Consider the following 15,027-nt stretch of genomic DNA (forward strand, 5'->3'; position numbering starts at 1 on the left):
GCAAGCTTAGGTTGAATCTGATTCTGCTGCTTTATTTTTTATTTTTTATTTTTTTGGCCACGCCGTGCAGCATGCAGGATCCCAGTTCACTGACCAGGGATTGAACCTACGCCCCCTGCAGTGGAAGCGCAGAGTGCCAACCACTGGACCACCAGGGAAGTCTCTCTGCTGAATATTGATGTGTGACTTCTGAGAACTTTGCTCAGCTCTCTGAGCACCAAAAAAATAGCAATGGTAACAATAATGATACCTGCTCCTGGGATTGTTCTGAAGATGACAACATATAATTTGTGAAGCACCTGATAGGAATTTGAAACTTTTGAACACAGGCATGAGAAATTATTCATTATTACTCCAGAAGCAGTAGAGTGTGTGGGTGAAATCACTAACTCTGAATCAGTTTGACCTGTGTTCAAATCCTCCATTACTAGCTCTTCAACCTTGGTCTACTTACATGACCTCTCTGGGCTTCAGTTTCCTCATCTGTAAACCAAGGTTGGTAATAATAGTGCCAAGTCACAAGGGCTTGTGAGCAATACATACAAAAATACATTAAAAAACAAAGACCTGTTCTATAATCATCATCATCACCATCATTACTGGTAAATCAGAGAAGGCTTCTGGAAATATGTAACCTTGGAAAGGGTTTTGAAGGATGAATAGGAGTTTGAAGGACTCAGAATGGTGCTGAGCACATGACAAGCACCTAAGAAGTATTTGTGGTTGTAAGATGCAGAAGGGCAGGTTCTGCAGGACTTGGGGTGGCAGAAATTGACAGAACCACCTTCTAGAGTTAGCCTGGTGTCCAGGAGAGAGCCTGGGTTTGGTCAGCTCTGTGTTTGAATCTGTATTAGTTAGGATTCTCCAGAGAATCAGAACCAATAGGACAGGGAATTCCTTGGCAGTCCAGTGGTTAGGACTCCGTGCTTCCACTGCAGGGGACCTGAATTCGACCTCTGGTCCGGGAACTAAGATCCCACAAACCTCGAGGCGTGACCCAAAAAACAAAAAAACAATAGCACGTATAGAGATAAAATATAGAGATTTATTGTAAAGGATTGGCTCACTTGGTTCTAGAGACTGAGAAGTCCCATGACCTGCTGTCTGCAGGCTGGAGGCTCAGAAAAGTGGGTGGCATAGTGCCAGTCCAAACCCAAAGGCCCGAGCACTGGTGGGTGCAACTGTGTAAGTCTGGGTTCAAGTCTGAAGCAGAAGCATGAAAGATCGAGGTTGGGAGAAGTTGGGACGTCCCAGCTCCTGCCGAGAGAGCAATTTGCCCTTTTGTTCTATTCAGCCCTCAAGGGTTTGGATGACAGCCATTCACCTGGGTGAGGGTGCTCAGTCTATCAATTCAAATGCTAATCTTTTCCAGAGACAGGCTCACAACCACACCCAGAAATAATGTTTTTTCCAGCTATCTGGGCATCCTTGAGCCTAGTCGAGCTGACACATAAAATTAACCATCACAGAATCCTGGCTCTGCCTCTCCCTGGCTGCGAGAATTTTCTCTGCCTCTGTTTCCCCACAGGAAAGCAGGACCCTGACAACACTTGCCCTGCAGGTCAGGTGTCTGTGGAAAGTCCCCAGTGCATGATGGGTACTTTGTAGATGACAGGCACCGTTAGGGGGTTAAAAAAATTCAACCAAGTAAATTTGAAGATCTAATTGGCTTTAGACAAGGATTCCTAAATGGGGCAACTAGAAAGGGTGCTCCGGGGGTTCTACAAAATATTAGGTTTTTCTGGGAAGAAGGGTAGGGCAAGGGAACTACTAGCAAAAGGAAAGGGGTTTAATTTTAGGCAAGGATGGCTTCTTTGCGGGGCGAAGGGAGTGGCAAGGGTTTTATCACACAGATAGATGCCTCTTCTTCCTCTGGGGCATGGAGGGGTTCCACTGGACAGGTGACCTCATCAGTGCTGACCAGAACATTCCAGAGTAGTGGATTAAGTTTACATTTCTGGGAAAGGCTGAAACTGCCTTTAGGTCAGGTATTAAGTCTAGGTTTGGTATCATGGGCTTTAGCACAAGTGGCGCCATTTTGGACCTGGATTTCCTCCTTAACAGGGTCTTTGGGGAAACAGCAGCCTTGTCCCCACTCCTCATTAGCTGCTCACCCCCTCCTTCTGACACACACCATCCTCCACTGCCGAGGGACACACAGTCTGTCACCCACTTCCTTATCGTTTTATCTGGACGCCCTCGCATCTCCCCCAACACTTGCTCAAGTTTTCCCTCTCTGAAGTTGGGGCTGGCAAACTTTTTCCTCAAAAGCCCAGATTGTAAATATTTTAGGTTTTGTGAGCCAAGAGGCACACTTGGGGATATTATGTGGGTACTTATATAATGAGAGAAAACAAATGTTCATAAATGCTTTATTGTTTGTTTACAAATTCTAAAATAATAATTGAATAGAATTATTTTTTTAATAACACAGATCTACCAATGAGCAGAGTGAAATTCTTTGGAGAGGGGATAACATCTTGCTTACCTGGGGTTCAAATGTAAAAACTGTTCTTAACTCCCAGGTTGAATTTTGTCTCTCTTGGTGCCTTTCCTTTCTCTTGGCTGGATCTTGTTGCAAAAAAAAAGAACTGCCAGACTGTTCATCCAAGTGCTGCTGCTTTTCTGATTAGTTTTGTCTTCTGGGGCATTACTCTTCTCAACTGCACAGTATCTTCTGAGCAACTACTATGTTCTGGAAGCTGTGCTTAGACCCGGGGACACAGCAGTGAGCAAGTCAAGCCTGAGCCCTCCCTCTTGAAGCTTCCGGTCTAGTAGACAGAAAAGTTAAAAGGCAAACCACTTGACCTTTCTGAGCCTCAGTTTCCCCTTCTGTAAAATGGGCATAATAATCTATGCCCCATGCCCTCTCCAGATGGCTCTGAGACCCAAGAGAGAAGACCACTGTGCTTTACAAACTTCAAAGCATCCTACTGATGTGAGCAGGGACCTTCTGCGTTTATTATTTTTAGCTGCTTTTTTTTTTTTTTTTTTTTGTCGAAAACAAGAGATTTTGACAAGCAACCTTCAAGGTCTCATTGCAGTTGGCAGGGACGGCAGAGAGTGAGTGGAGAGAGACATCAGTTACCAGGGGAATCTGGGCCATTCCTGATATGAAGTTAATCCCGGAGCATCCACGTGTATTTGGGGAGAGTGGGTGCAGAGGGAAGTGTTCCCATATGCCCCTCAGCCCTCTGCAACTGCTCCAGCTTCAACAGGGGGCCTCGAGTGGCTGGAATTCTCTTCCGGGATCAAAGAGCCAGTGGATGCAGGCAAGTTTTAAATTCTCATTGTGAAACCCCACACCCAAGTCCTCAGGGCTGGGTCTTCTGCCTTGATCTCCACCCCCTCATCTAAATTGGCGGCTCTTATTTGCTCCTCACAGGAGGGTTGCCTGCCTCCCCGCGGGCCCAGGCCCCTGGCCAGGGATGTCATTTGCCCCACTAATGAACCTCCAGCCAGAGAACCTGCTTTTCTGGGGAGAGAGGCCTCAGATGGTGAGAAGAAGGGGTCCTGGAGAGGCCTGGTACCCAGGAATCCCTTTTCTGGGAGGCTTTCATGCTGAACTTTATGCATCACCCAAGACGTGTTAGCTTAGGACTAACTAATAAGGTAATTAGAGCCAGGGGAACTAACTAATAAGATAATTAGAGCCAGGGGAACATCGGCCTCTTCTTGTTCAATCGTTTTCAAACTATTTTAGCAGTGCAATTTTTTCTTCAAACAAAATCCTGCAGGGAACACAAATAGATAACTAGAGAGGGCAGAGTGTTGTGGTTTTACATCCACTCTCAAAAGAGGAGGGATAAAATCAACTACACTTCAGTTGAAAAAAAAAAAAGATTAAAAAAGTAGGTTAAAGAGGAGGGAGTTTTTTCAACAAATGGCACTGAAGCCATGAAGTTGACCTAAACCACACACCTCATATAAAAACATGTAAAAGTTTTGCTGTACAGAGATTAACGCTACATTGTAAATCAACTAGACTTCAATAAAAAATAAAATTAAAAATTTTAAAACATGCAAAAATTAACTCAAAATGGATCATGGACTTAAAACATAAAACTATAAAACTTTTAAAAGAAACATAGGTGACTGCCTTTGGTATCCAGGACTAAGGTCCTCAGCAAGATCCATGAAAGAAAAAAATCGATAAATTGGACTTCATCAAAATAAGAAAATATTTGTAAACCACAGACCAGCAGGGAGTTCCTAAGAGACATTTCTGAAGAGGGTTTACAAACGGCAAATAAGCAAATGAAACGATGGTCAACATCAATAGCCATTAGGGAAACATAAATCAGGACTCTCATGAGACATCACTACTTTGTACCTACTAGAACAGCTAAAATAAAAAAGATAGTGATGGGCTTCCCTGGTGGCGCAGTGGTTGAGAGTCTGCCTGCCGATGCAGGGGACATGGGTTCGTGCCCCGGTCCGGGAAGATCCCACATGCCGCGGAGCGGCTGGGCCCATGAGCCATGGCCGCTGAGCCTGTGCATCCAGAGCCTGTGCTCCGCAACGGGAGAGGCCGCAACAGTGAGAGGCCCGGGTACCTCAAAAAAAAAAAAAAAAAGATAGTGACAACAACAAATGCTGGTTAGGGTATGTAGAAACTGGAGCTCTCATACATTGCTGGTGGGACTGTAAAATGGTACAGCTACTCTGGAAAAGAGTTTGGTAGTTTCTTTTTAAAAAACTAAATATACACGTACCTTATGATCCAGCAATTACAATTACACTCCTGGGCATTTATCCCAGAGAAACAAAAAGGTCTACACAAGAACCTGTATACAAATGTTTATAGCACCTTTATTTGTAATAGCCAAAGACTGGCAATAAGCAAAAGGTCCTTTATTTGGCTGAATGGGGCATCTGTACCACAGAATACAATTCGGTAATAAAGAGGAACAAACTACTGATACACAGAGCAGTTTTGTTTGTTTAATTTATTTATTTTTATTTTATTTATTTTATTTTTGGCGTTGGGTCTTCGTTGCTGCGTGGGCTTTCTCTAGTTGCAGCGAGCGGGGGCTACTCTTCGTGGCGGTGTGCGGGCTTCTCATTGCGGTGGCTTCTCTTGTTGTGGAGCACAGGCTCTAGGCGCGTGGGCTTCAGCAGTTGTGGCACACGGGCTCAGTAGTTGTGGCTCGCAGGCTTTAGAGAGCAGGCTCAGTAGTTGTGGCGCACAGGCTTCGTTGTTCCGTGGCATGTGGGATCATCCTGGAACAGGGATTGAACCCGCGTCCCCTGCATTAGCAGGTGGATTCTTAACCACTGCACCACCAGGGAAATGGAATCTCAAGGGATTATGCTGAGTGAAAAAGTCAGCCTTAAAAGTGTATGATTCCATTTATATAACCTCTTGAAAGGACAAAATTATACAAGTGGAGAACAGATTAGTGGTTGCCAGGGGTCAGAGATGGCAGGTAGGAGGGACGTGGGTATGGCTATAAAGGGCGACACAGGGGAGATCTTTGTGATCATGGAACAGTTTCCTATTTGATTGCTGTGGTGGTTGCACAACTCTACCCATGTGATATAAGCTGGCACAGAACTATACAATACTTGTACGTACCAATGTCAATTTCCTGGTTTTGATATTGTACCACTGGGTAAAACTGGGTATAAGATGTAACCACTGGGGAAAACTGGGTGAAGGGCACACAAAACCTCACTGTACTCTCTAGGCAACTTCCTCTGAAGCTATAATGATTTCACAATGAAAAGTAAATAAATAAATAAATAAATACCCAGGCTCAGAGGTCACTCAGAATTGAGTTTAAATCCCAGCTCCACCATTAACTTGCTGTGTGACCTTAGGCAAATTGCATCACCTCTCTGGGCTTCATGTCCCCCTCTGTAATGTGGAACTACCTCAGGAGTTTGTGAGGGTTAACTGCACGCATGTAAAGTACCTGGTGCTTAGTAAGGACCCAACAGATGTTTGTTGTTATTATAGAAAGGAATATGCTCTGATTGGAGTGGGGCTGGGGGAGCTGGGGCAGGCACCTCCAAGGAAACCTCACCGGAAGACCACTTCTCTTTGTACCTTGGGTGCAGCTGAGGCCCTGGAAGTAGGAGGAACTGTACCCTGGGTCATCCAGAGCCCATGGCGCCGGGAGACTCAGACCCAGTGCTCCTGACTCCTAACCCTGGGCTCTTCTCACTTTACTCCTCTGTCGGCCCCTCCCACCCATGCAGCCAGAGACATTCACTCCTCAGGATTATCCTGAGCACTCCCTGTGTGAGGCCAACAGGATTCCAACGATGTATAGACCAGAGTCTTAGCTCATGCAAGTTCTTCTTTCTCAAGGGCTCCCTCTGTGCCAGGCTCTGGGTTCGAGTCCTTGACTCCTGAGAACAAACCCAGGAAATAGGCTCTGTCATTGCCCTGATTTGACACATGAGATAACTGAGGTCCAGTGGAGTGCAAGTATGTGGTTCAAGGTCATGGTACAAGTAGGGCTGGAACTTTGATCCTGGCCAGGCTTTGGATCCAGGGGCTGCCCTCCTAAGGTCTAGGATAATAGCATCCCGATAGCACTTGCTAGCACCATCCTAAGACTAGCTCACTTAGGCCACAGAATGGGGCTCCAAGGTAGCTTCTGTTGTCATCATTCCCACTTACAGAGGAGGGAAGAGAGGCACAGAGAAGTTATTTAACTTGTCCAGGATCACACAGCAATTGGCAGAGCTGGGATTTGAACACGGACAGGCCAGTTCCAGAGTCTGAGCTCTCCATCTCCCTCCCACACTGTCTCCCACTCCAGTCCACCCTTTTCAGCCTCTTCAGATGGGCCCTGCCTGTGTTCTTGGGGTTGCCTGTGCTCACTGCTGCCCTGTGAATCACTGGAAACCCCTTCCTGCCAGCCTGGTAGGTCCCCAGCGCCCTGTGTTGGATACAGAGCATTAGGTAATGATGGCATGGGAGGAGGCTGCCTCTGTGTCCAGCCAAATTTCTTCCTTCCCTCCAAGGCAGGGAAGGGGAACCAGCCCACAACTCAGGCAATTTAATGAGGTTTGGTAAGAAATGCACTCTTTCGGAAAACGTGCACTTAATGATAGTTATTTAAACTACCCAGAAGATAAAAAGTAATGAGCGGTTTAGGTGTCGGGGTGGATCCTGGAGGAGCAGTGCGGAGTCAATGCAGGGGCCTTCATCCGGCTCAGAGTCCAGACAGCTCCCCTCCCCTGGGTCTTAGTTTTCTCATTCCTCAAAGGAGGGGACTAGATTCCAGCTGGAAAAGTATGATTTTCTAGAGCAGCCTACTGGACACAGAAATGACAATATTTCCCACATACACACTAGACTCGACAGGTTCCCACCTGCAAGGTTCATCCTCCTTCGGTGCCAGCTTCCTGCTTCCTGAGCCCCGCAATCAGGCTGGTGTTTGAAGACGGGTTGCACACCTGGTCACATACTCAAAGCCAAGAAGTCTTCCATGGATCAGGTCCAGACCTGCGTGATCCCATGTGTTCATTTAAACAGGTCTGGGACTTCCCTGGCGGTCCAGTGGTTAGGACTCTGTGCTTCCACTGCAGGGGGCACAGGTTTGATCCCTGGTCTGGGAACTAAGATCTCGCGCGCCGAGTGCCGCATCCAGAAACTTAACAAACAAACAGGCCCACTTTCTTGTCCACTCCCTGAGTTCCCTTCACGGTGGATTGTTCTAGATGGTCAGAGTCTGGTCCGTCATAGAACTGAGAACATCAGAGCTGGGAGAGGTGCCAGAGTAGCAAATCCAAGTCTCTTAGGCCAAGGCTGTGTGTGAACCGAATTCCCCATTTTTGCAAGATCTATGTAACACCTCAGTAAATCTCTTTCTTTAAATAAGCATCTATTTTATTTATTTTAAAATTCTTTTTTGGCTGCGTTGCGGCATGTGGGATCTTAGTTCCCTGACCAGGGATCGAACCCATGCCCCCTGCAGTAGAAGCACGGAGTCCTAACCACTGGACCACCAGGGAATTCCCAATAAGCCCCTATTTTAAACTGAAATGCATCATTTTGAAAAGGAAACTATCATTCATGATTGAAAACATGGATTTAATTGCTAGTTAAACAAACATACATATTTCTAAAATGCACAGAAATACACGTGTAGCAATTGGAATTTTAAAAATGTTCATCTGCGTCCCAGCTAAAACACCTCCTGGTGCACAGCCGTGGTGCCTGTGTATGCTGTGCATCCACGGACCACGTCCACAGTGTGTGTCTGTGGAGCATGTCCACCGGCACGTCCGTCCATGGAGCACAGACCCATTCCTTCCATTTTGCAGTGAGGATGCCTGGGGTCCAAGAGGTTTGCCCACAGCCCAAGCTTAACATCATTGATGCATATTCTGAGAAGAAGCCCGGGTCTCAGGGTTGAGGGGCAGTGAGGTATGGCATAAAAGATGTGGGTTTCAGAATTGCCAAGTCCCAGTGATCGCCTCAGACCCCCAGTTTCCCTCATTAACTGCTGCAGCTTCACAGGGCACATCTCACTGGGCTGACACCTTAAGAGTACTTGGTCTATAGTCATTCTCTTGCTCCTTCTCCACTTTGCCCAGAGGAACAGGATGCATTCCTACCCCGGGGCCTTTGCACATGCTGTTCCTACTGCCTGAATTGCCAAGGGAAGAGAGGATGCTGAGGCTTGTGACCCTCATGCCTTTGTGTTGGTTGTAATCTAGGGACCCAATCTGAGGTCATGATAGAGTGGGTGACACACCTGGCCTGGGGCAGGTCCAGCATACAGCAGGCACTCAGCCCACACCACAGACTTGCCAGCCCATGTGGTCCACTCTGCAGGAACAGCACAGACCTGGGGTAGAAGCAGGGCCCTGGCATCATCCAGTTCCATGCCTGGTGTCACGGTTGCCCATAGTAGAGAGAGTATTTTAAGATGTTGCCTCCGCTTGAGACTTAAAACCCACAGAACCATGCGTGCTATTGCTATTCATTCCAGAGAGGACCACTCTGTTTCCAGCCTCAGAACCCAAGTGAGGGAATATCCTGGTGGTCCAGTGGTTAGGACGTGGTGCTTTCACTGTCACAGCCTGGATCCCATCCCTGGTCAGGAAACTAAGATACTGTAAGTCATGCCACATGGCCCCCCCCCCCAAAAAAAGGAACCCAAGTGAGACCCCAGTAGAGATAGCAAGATAAGGAATTAAATGAAGGGGTCATAGGAAGAGGGGGCATTTAAGAAAATGACGGAGGGGGGACTTCCCTGGTGGCGCAGTGGTTAAGAATCCACCTGCCCATGAAGGGGACACAGGTTTGATCCTGGTCTGGGAAGATCCCACGTGCTGCGGAGCAATGAAGCCCATGTGCCACAACTACTGAGCCTGTGCTCTAGAGCCTGCGAGCCACAACTACTGAGCCCTCGTGCCACAAGTAATGAAGCCCGCCTGCCTAGATCCCGTGCTCCGCAACAAGAGAAGCCACCGCAATGAGAAGCCTGCGCACCGCCACGAAGAGTAGCCCCCACTTGCCGCAACTAGAGAAAGCCTGTGCAGCAACGAAGACCCAATGCAGACAAAAAAATAAAATAAAATAAAAAACAGTTAAAAAAAAAAAGAAAATGAAGGAGGGCATGGGGGGAGGACAGCAAGTAGAGAGCTTGTGGGGGACAGTGGAGTAAGTACAGGAATGGCTTGGGTAGAGGCCTTGAGGTCAGAGGCTTTGAAAATAGACAAAAGTTATGAAAGTATTATATCATTATTCCTTATATTTTATCTTGACATTGTTATATCTCATATTGAATCCTAGTGAACAACAAAGCATTAAGTCACTGTCAACACACTAGAAAGTACTCAGTTTAAAGAATAAGGTCCTACTGTACAGTATAGGGAACTATATTCAATATCCTGTAATAACCTATAATGAAAAAGAATCTGAAAAAGAATACATATATATATGTATAACTGAATCATTTTGCCATACACCAGAAACTAACACAACATTGTAAATCAACTATACTTCAATCAGAAAAGAAACAGAGAGACGGTACTCAGCTAAGGTGTTCTAGTGATTGCACGACAGGGAAACTAAGGCAGAAAGAGGTGGGCTCTGCCTGGCTCAGTGGATGCTTGTGGAGTGGATAACTTCCTCAGGTGACTTCCTGGCTGAGCCTCACCAGGAAGGGCTGAAGAGGAGACGCACATGGTTTTAGGTGCTGTGTTGACCTAAAGCCACACTGTCCCCTGTTGCCAAGTTTCCCTTACATGGGAACAGCCCTTTAACAGTTTAGGAAGCCCTTTCATGTGCCACCCCTGGGAGCAGGCAGGGCAGGAATGGTTGGCCCCATTGAGAGTCTAGGAGCCCAGGTCCTGGAGAGGTCAGTGGGAGGAGGCCAGAATCAGCTCCATCATGCACTTTCCATGTGCTGGGGAGCGTGCGCCTGCTGGACCTACAGCCTTGAGCGGAACCCTCTCCTCTTTGGTGAGCTGGCTCTGTTTTCCACACTTGGGGCCTGAGGTTCTCAGAGATTGCCCTGTGCCCAGTCCCAGGTCTGGGTCTGTCTGACAAACAAGAAAGAATGGGTTGGGAGTCACTTGCTGAGATTGAAATCTCGGCTTCTCCACTTCCCCCTGCTAGACCTTGACCGAGTTACTTAACCTCTTTGTCTCAGTCTCCTTATCTGTAGAATGGGACTGTTATGGGATGAATTGTGTCCCACCCCCACCCCCCTAAAATTCTTATGTTAAAGTCCAAACCCCAAATACCTCAGAATCTGATTGTATTTGGCAGTAGGGTCTTTAAGGAGGTAATTAAGTTAAAATGGGATCACTAGGGTGGGCCCTAATCCAGTATGACGGGTGGCATTATAAGAAGAGGAGAATAGAACATAGACACACACATAGCGAAGACCATGGGAGGACACAGGGAGAAGACGGCTGTCTACAAGCCAAAGAGAGAGGCCTTGGAACAAACCAACCCCGCCAACACCTTGATATTGGACCTCCAGCCTCCAGAATTGGGAGAAAATAAATTTCTGAGGTTTAAGCCCCCCCAGTCTGTTATGCTTTGTTACAGCAGCCCTAGCAAACTAATACAAGGACCCATAGCAGTAGCCATTGCTGTATGGATGTTATAAAGATTAAACAGGCTTTTCTACATAGAGCACATGGCCCACTCTCCGGCACATAGTAGGTGCTCAATAAATGTCAGAGCTTGATTCAATTTAAGACCTCTTTTCTTTCACCCGGCTGACTCAGTCCATTCAGTGAAGGTGAAAATCAGACAGTCCAGGTAGTTAGCACAGTGGGGGCCCCCATTGGTTTGGTTTGTTCATTTTCCAAAGGGTTGTTATAGTTTGGGATGACATGACATGGCCTGAAATGCAGGGGTTCCCAGCCAGCAGGGCCACCTGACACATTCAACAGGCTGAACTCCTTCTGGCTTTATCACTAACATTCCAGGCACATGACCCAATTCTGTAGCTGAGCTCAAAGCCCTGGTTTTTCTTGTCCATTCAAACTCTGTCTCTTAACCTCACCGGAAAGTTGCCTGGCTTCTCGGCTCCATTACACAATCGATGCTGGGCGAACATCTGTAAGGCCTGCAAATCGTTTGTCCTTCTCTAGCCTCAAAACCGTATATCCATCCTGCCCACGGCCAGAGGAAAATAGAATCTCTGCAGTAGACAGCTTTTATTTGTAAGCTTGGATGAGGGATAGTCTTAAAAAGACCAATTCTGCCAACTGGGCTCCATCACAGGCCAGGAACACACCACGAATTGCGAACACCAGTGCAGAAGCAGAGAGGGGAGGCACCGGTAGATAGAAACAACATACAGACATTGATGCAATTGATTTTGATCCTGTTTTTTCTGGATCTGAAAAATTAGATTGGACTCCCAAGGTGTGCCTGGTTTCGTTTCAAATTTCTCCTGGACTCCCTTGTATGAAAGCAGGATAGCAGGACCAGCGGGGGGCCACCTTGTGAAGAACTGCTTGTTCCTTGAGGTGCAGGTGGCTGGAGCTACAAAAGTGTGAGCCCCTCAAGCCCTCAGGAAGAGAAGCAAGTGCACTGGCTCCAGGTACTGGGCATAGCAGAGGCTCAGTCAGTATTACTGGAACATCTTTAAATCTTAGTCTTGGGCTTCCCTGGTGGCGCAGTGGTTGAGAGTCCACCTGCCGATGCAGGGGACACGAGTTCGTGCCCCGGTCCGGGAAGATTCCACATGCCGCGGAGTGGCTAGGCCTGTGAGCCATGGCCGCTGAGCCTGCGTGTCCGGAGCCTGTGCTCCGCAACGGGAGAGGCCACAGCAGTGAGAGGCCCGCGTACCGAAAAAAAAAAAAAATCTTAGTCTTCATCAGCCAGCATGTGAGACTTGATGACTAACATCCTATACCTCTTCACCCTGGAAATAGACTTGGAATAGCTTCTGCAGGGCACAGACAGGGAGGCTTTCCTTGAGAGAGGTGACATGACTTCAAGTGGCAGTTTTCATACTTTAACATACATACAAATCACCTGGGGGGAATCTTAGTAAAAATTCAGGTTCAGATTCAGTAGGGCTGGGCCTGGGCCTGAGATTCTGTGTTTCTAACAAACGTCCAAGTGTTGCAGCTGCTGCTGGTCCAGGGACCACACCAAGGGTTTCCTGAACTGGTTCAAAAGGAGTGTATTCTTCTTGACTCTCCTACCAGCCAGCTGTGTGGCCTTAGGTGGTCTCAGTACCTCTCTGGGCTTTGGTTCTTCGTCTGGATATTATATAGGTCAACAAACATATATGGACAGCTGACTACAAGTCAGACTGCCCTGGGTGGTTGCTGGAAAAACAAAGATGAATGAATCACAAGCCCAGCCCAGGAGGGGCTTACAGACTAGGGAGCCTAAAGTTCCAAAGATAATATTTAAAGACCACTTGGATTCTAAAAGTTCATGGCTCACGGGTAGAAAAGGCTTAAAAGATCTTCCTCTACTAGAAAACATCTTTCCAAACACTGTGACAGGGAGCCTCCACCAACTACTGTTCTCAGAATCAGGGAACATTTAATCCAGAAGTAACCCCCCGAAAATTTAGCCCAAACTATATCTTGCATTTAGCTGATGGGGGAACTAGGGAACAGAGGCAGAAAGTATTGGGTCCTGAGCGAATTACTGGTTTCCAGCTATGCTTTTTGGAGGTAGTGCTCTCCAATAGAAATTAAATGTGAACCACAAAATTTTAAATAGGTAATTTAAAAATTTGTGCTGGCTACATTGGAAAGATTAAAAAGAAACAGGTGATATTCATTTTAATACTACATTTACCTAAAGGTCAAAAATATTATCATTTCAACATGTGATCAATATAATTAAATTATTAATGAGATATTTCATACTCTTTTATGTTGTCCTAAGTCTTAGAAATCCAGTGTAAGTACCCTGACAGCACATCTCCATTTGCACTAGCCACATTTCTGGCATGGCTCTCATGTTGGATGATAAAGATCCAAGTTGTATCGTCCTAGTCTAACCCAACTGTACAAACACAGACCAATTTTCCAGTGGGCAGTAGTATCATTCCCGTGATCAGTGATCATTTTTTATAGACGCTGGACCAGAAAGTTAACTGTCCAACAGGAGGTGTAGCTTTCTGTGGCCAAGTTGAATAGCATTCCTTTTCTGGGAGGGACCTTAAAAGTAGCCTAATCTAACTTGATGTATGATTTTATGAACACCCGGGGCAGCAAAAGAGCCTGCTGTGGGTCCCAGTAATGGCAGGCTGGCAGTTGGAACCCACAATTCCGCAGTTCCGTGTGTGAAGTGCTTAGAACACAGTGCCAGCCACCCAGTAAGTGTCCGAGAAACCTCCGCAACCTTCTCTCCTTTCTCCTCTTCCAGTTTTGCACCAAACTGGTCTGTCCCAGAGAAGTTGCATAGCAGAGGCTCAGTCAGCTTGTCCCATTCAAGTGAGATAGAATTCAGAGCCCATCTTGGAGGCAGAAGTGTCCTTTCCAGCCTGCCTGGTAGGTGCATCTCCCTAGGTGACATTCGTTACAAAGCCGCAGCATGACACACCTAACTGATGAATGTCGGCCGCACACCCATTTCGGCCAGGAAAGCCACACCGGCTTCCTCCGGGAAAATAGTGGTGTAGACCCTGAGGCATGTAGTTGTAAAAATTACTTTTGCCATCTGACGAGTAGGGTCAGTTCTTGGGTGTTCTACCCAAAGCGCTTTTCTATGGCAGCATGACCTCAACAAAAACCAGTTTCGGGGCACCACACCTAGGATCATATGATGCAATCTGATATTAGCGTCTCGTTGCATCAGTGTTTTTGACGCATGTGTCTTTGCGCAGGCAAAAGGCTTTATAATTGGGAAAGAGAAAAAAGAAAAAGACTCGCTGGCTGACATCTAAAGGTACTGTCAGTACTGCTCCTAATTGGCCACACAGGGTGTTTGGAGGATAAACACCCACCTAACCACTGCAGCTTGACAAGCATCGGCATACCATTTCCTGGAGGGGACTTGATGGCATATTTAGGTGAAATTCTTGTCTGGTTGGCTCTACAAATGTTTTATACCAAAATATCAAGGTTTAATCTCCTAGATCTTTTAAAATACATGACTATTAAGAGGCTTTCAAAGGGTGCTTGGCCTTTCTGAAAAATCTCTGAAATGTACCAGATGGTTTCTCATTTCCAAAGTTCTTTTACATTAAGTGCTCTTGGCTCCCTGGACACACATACACTTTTGACTCTGATCAAATACCTTAGATTTAGGCCTCTTGGTTTCTCTGTCGTCCTTTAAACATTTGTTGCCTCCTGAATCCTGTTTTTTTTTTTTGTGTGTGTGGTGCCATGTGGGATCTGTAGGATCTTAGTTCCCCAACCAGCGATCGAACCGGCGCCCCTTGCCGTGGAAGCTCGGAGTTTTAACCGCTGGACGTCCAGGAAAGTCCCATGAATCCTGCTTCTTCCTATAGTGGTTAAGGAATTAATTGACTGCAAAAATCTTAGTACTCTAGCCATCTTCAGGAAGTTGCCTAAAGTAGGAACTTCCTTGTGCAGAATGCTTAAGGAAAAAGGAAGCCGGTAAAA

The sequence above is a fragment of the Mesoplodon bidens genome (assembly GCF_964165515.1).
Source record: "Mesoplodon bidens genome assembly, chromosome: 2".
In the NCBI taxonomy this organism is placed as follows: domain Eukaryota; kingdom Metazoa; phylum Chordata; class Mammalia; order Artiodactyla; family Ziphiidae; genus Mesoplodon; species Mesoplodon bidens.